The 4,854-nt window shown below is 40.2% G+C and overlaps 1 pseudogene; it reads right to left on the bottom strand.

Annotated features, from left to right (window-relative positions):
• Positions 1 to 2,758: 2,758 nt before the first annotated feature.
• Positions 2,759 to 2,879, bottom strand: LOC116757207 (annotated as a pseudogene).
• Between the last annotated feature and the right edge of the window lie 1,975 nt (positions 2,880 to 4,854).

Below are 4,854 nucleotides of genomic sequence, written 5' to 3'. Positions count from 1 at the left end.
TAATATTTTTTGCAGTGATTCTACCTCATTCAGTTAGCAGCTCTTTGGTTGGTGTTGGCAATGTAAGTGCTGGGCATATGGTGGTGAATAAGGTGGTGAATAAACAGAAAAAAAGGAGAAAAAATATATTCTGGCAATAATAAGATGAACATGCATCATGAAATAGATTTGTTTTTAGGTTTGACAGATGGTTCAAGTCTTATTTCAATGCTAAATGTATTACTCTAAATCCAGAGAAAATTACTTTACCAGAATGAAAAAAATAGAATGATAGATCATGAAAGGCCAGTGGCCCTTTATTCAGTTTACTGGGTAGTACTAAAAATATTGTTCACTGGTCACCTTCCTTTCAGGCTCTGGCATGAGGAACCTGCAGCTTATTCCATGACACATGTGATCATTAAAGGAGATTTATTTGGAAATAGACAGTATGTGGAGACATTCCTTCAGCCTTTTTTTTTTTTTTCAGCTGGGCCATATTTTTCCATCTATCAGCTCAGAACTCCCAGGTTGCAAGGTCACAATAATGGGAAACATGTGCACAGTGCTTGCTAACTGTGTGCCAGATGCATTTCCAGTACTCTCAATATATATTAATGATTTGAGTCCTTAAAAGAATCCAATGAGTAAGGATATTAGTTTTCTTTTGCCATCATGATGAATTACCACAAACTTAGCTTAAAATGACACAGATTTATTATCTTACAGTTCTGTATGTCAGAAGTCTGAGTTGGATCTCGTGGGGCTAAAATCAGTGCCTGCAGGGCTGCATTCCTTCTGGAGGCTCTAGGGGAGAATCCATTTCCCTGCTCATTCGGGTTGTGGCAGAATTGAGTGTCTTCAGTGGTGGGACTGAGATCTCCATGTCCTTGTTGTCTAATGGCTTAGGACTCTTCCCAGCTCCCAGAGGCCACCCACATTCCTTGATTTTTGCTCTCTTCCTCCATCTTCATGCTTTGAATTTCTCCTGCCTCTTCTCTCTTTGCATCTCCCTCTCCTGCTCTTCTGCCTTCCTCTTCCACTTTAAGGACTCCCATGACTAAATTGTATCCACAAAGATAATCCAGGATAATTGTCCCATTTCAAGGTTCATAATCTTACTCAATCTGAAAAGTCCCTTTTGCCATGTAAAGTAACATAGTCACAAAGTCTGGGGATTAGGGTGTGCACATCTTTGGAAGGGGTCATTATTCTCTCTGTCACATAAAGTACTACTGTTACCCCTATTTTGCAAGCAGGAACTACTCTCTGAAATAATGAGAAAAATAGCAACCCACCAAGTTCCCCTTGTTCTTGAGATTCCCCACCATGGCAGGGGCCTCCCCTACCAAATTTGCTTTCATGGAGAATCTGGCATCCAGGTATTTGCACTTTAGTTTGACCGTGTGACAAGCTGTGACCGGTTTCAGAACTATTTGCATTAGAACACATTTGTAATTAAGACATGAAAGGCATTTTCTTCTTGCAAAGAGATTTTAAGCAGCAGTTTTATTAGAGAAGTTATTTTGTGCCTTTTTAATTACTTCCTGTTAGCATCCATATACTCCATCTATACTGGAAATTGCCCTAGCGAGTTCTAAAGGAATTTTCAGAGACCCACTTCTCATTCATCCACCTGACCTCTAAGGACCTCTAAGAAAGTATGGCTGAATCTCTCTACCCTCCTGCTTTTTCCCTTGTCTCCGTATTACAGATGTCTCCTGGAGTTTCATGATTCAGTATCTCAAACCCATACTGTGAGCTTCAGGAGGGAGACAGCCTTATTTTTCTGGTTCATCATCTTATTTTCATCACAAAGCACAGAGTCTGCCTTAGAGAAGTGTGGTTGGTGACTTCTGCCCTGGCTTCCAGTGATGCCCCTGACTTAGTATTCACCTCCTTGTGTAATCCCCTACCCTTGAATGTAGGAAGGACCTAGTTAGTGCCTTGCTTCGGACAATAGCATATGGACAGAAAAATGGCGTGTCACATTTATGATTACGTTACAAAAGATTTTGACCCCTCTCTTGCTAACAGACTCTCACTCTTGTTTTCTTGGCTTACATGTTCAATGAACAGGCTGCCATATTGGAGAAGCCCATGGAGCAAGAAACTGAGGGTGGCTTCTCGACAACAGCTTACAAGGAAATTGGGGATGCCAAAAACTACATGAGCTTGGAGGTAAGTCCTTCCCCAGTCAAGCCTTGAGATGACTATAGCCACAGATGCCTTCTTTACAGTCTGTGAGAGATTCTGGAGCAGAGGACCCAGGTAAGCTGTGCTCAGATATCTGACCTAAAGAAAATGTGAGATAATCAATGTTTATTGCTTTAAGCCACCCAGGTTTGGACTTTTTTTTTTTTTTGACAGGAAAGTAGGATTTATTGGTGGGCATGCATGAGGAGGGGATGGCATCAAGGCTGTCAGTGCAGGGCCCGCCATGTGTCCAGGGGCCACAATTAGGGATGTGTTTGACCCCACAGCCATCTGGGATGAGCCGCTTTTCTGCCACAATGTTTTCAAATTCATCTATATTAAGCTTAGTGAATCCCCACTTCTTGGAAATGTGGCTCTTCTGGCGGCCAGGGAACTTGACCTTGGCCCTGTGCAGGGCCTCAATCACATGCTCCTTGCTCTGCAGCTTGGTGCGGATTCACATTATGATTTGGCCAATATGGACCCTGGCCACTGTGCCCTGGGGCTTTCCAAAGGCACCATGCATACCTGTCTGGAGCCTAGATTGGGGACAGCATGCCAGTCACAAATGACTACTGGAAAGGGCTGTTTCCAAGGTCCATGAGAGCAACCCTTACAGGCACTACTGAGGAGACTGTTCTTTGCAGCCATTACACGCCAGACCCCCATGTAGAAAAGAGCACGGTTGATTTACTTGGCTGCAAATGGATCATTTTTTATGGGGCAATAGATTACTAACACAAGTTGGCACTCAATGGGTATTCGAGGAATGACTGAATGAAGAAGACTAGGCACAGGTATTTACTTATTCTTTGTTCAGTTGATAGAGGGTTCATAATGACAGTGAGAAGTCTGGATTTGAAGATGTTTGGATAACACTGTAGTTGGCTGTAGCTAAGCTGCTAGAGCAGTTCAAATTTAGACACCTTAGGAAGCCTAGAAGATGTTCCATTGCTTAATCCCTTTCTCCTATGCTAAAGCAGAACATTTTTCATCAAGGAGCTTAGAATCAGATGCTTAGAATCTTCTGCCTCAATCTCTGTTTGTCCTCATGTATGCATATTTCAGGAAAAACTCTGTAGCCAGGAGAACCCTGCAAACTCCATGTAGTTGGCCCTGGGCAGAGCTGCTTACTTGTTTATCTGATATCTTTATTTATCCAGTCATGAATAAGTTCATTAGCCTCCTTCCCATTTTCTGTTGTGATTAACTGTATAATATTAGTGAAGACAGATCCTGAAGCACTTCCAGAGATAGAGAGAGGTATGACTTATTTTTCTAACAATATGTATATTGACTATCCATATGAAAAGTCAGTGCGTTAGAAGCAAACTGTGTCATTCCTAACAGGAGCACAGACTCGATGTCAGGTCTGCAGGTTGCAGCTGAAATATAGAAATCAGCTGTAGGATTTACTAATGCAGTCCTTGAAACAGAGGAATACAGCATATGAAAATTCAGTTGGTGAAAGTGAGGGGATGGGAAAAGATATTCCATGCAAATGTAAATCAAAAGAAGGCTGGAGTAGCAATACTCATATCAGATAAAATAGACTTTAAAATAAAGAATGTTACAGGAGACAAGGAAGGACGCTACATAACGATCAAGGGGTCAATCCAAGAAGAAGATATAACAAGTATAAATATATATGCACCCAACATAGGAGCACATCAATACATAAAGCAACTGCTAACAGCTATAAAAGAGGAAATTGACAGTAACACAATAATAGTGGGGGACTTTAACACCTCACTTACACCAGTGGACAGATCATCCAAAATGAAAATAAATAAAGAAACAGAAGCTTTAAATGACACAATAGACCAGATAGATTTAAATGATATTTATAGGACATACCATCCAAAAACAGCAGATTACACTTTCTTCTCAAGTGCTCATGGAACATTCTCCAGGATAGATCACATCTTGGGTCACAAATCAAGCCTCAGTAAATTTAAGAAAATTGAAATCCTATCAAGCATCTTTTCTGACCACAATACTATGTGATTAGAAATGAATTACAGGGGAAAAATCGTAAAACACACAAACACATGGAGGCTAAACAATACGTTATTAAATAACCAAGAGATCACTGAAGAAAGCAAAGAGGAAATCAAAAAATACCTAGAGACAAATGGCAATGAACACACGATGATGCAAAACCTATGGGATGCAGCAAAAGCAGTTCTAAGAAGGAAGTTTATACCAATACAAGCCTACCTCAAGAAACAAGAAAAATCTCAAATAAACAATCTAACCTTACACCTAAAGGAACTAGAGAAAGAAGAACAAACAAAACCCAAGTTAGCAGAAGGAAAGAAATCATAAAGATCAGAGCAGAAATAAATGAAATACAAACAAAGAAAACAATAGCAAAGATCAATACAACTAAAACCTGGTTATTTGAGAAGATAAACAAAATTGATAAACCATTAGCCAGACTCATCAAGAAAAGGAGGGAGAGGACTCAAATCAATAAAATTGGAAATGAAACAGGAGAAGTTACAATAGACACCGCAGAAATACAAAGCATCCTAAGAGACTACTACAAGCAACTCTATGCCAAAAAAATGGACAACCTGGAAGAAATGGACAAATTCTTAGAAAGATATAACCTTCTAAGACTGAACCAGGAAGAAGCAGAAAATATGAACAGACCAATCACAAGTAATGAAATTG

This window comes from Phocoena sinus, chromosome 7 (assembly GCF_008692025.1).
Source record: "Phocoena sinus isolate mPhoSin1 chromosome 7, mPhoSin1.pri, whole genome shotgun sequence".
Classification (NCBI taxonomy): Eukaryota; Metazoa; Chordata; class Mammalia; order Artiodactyla; family Phocoenidae; genus Phocoena; species Phocoena sinus.
This window is presented reverse-complemented; position numbering and strand designations above follow the sequence as displayed.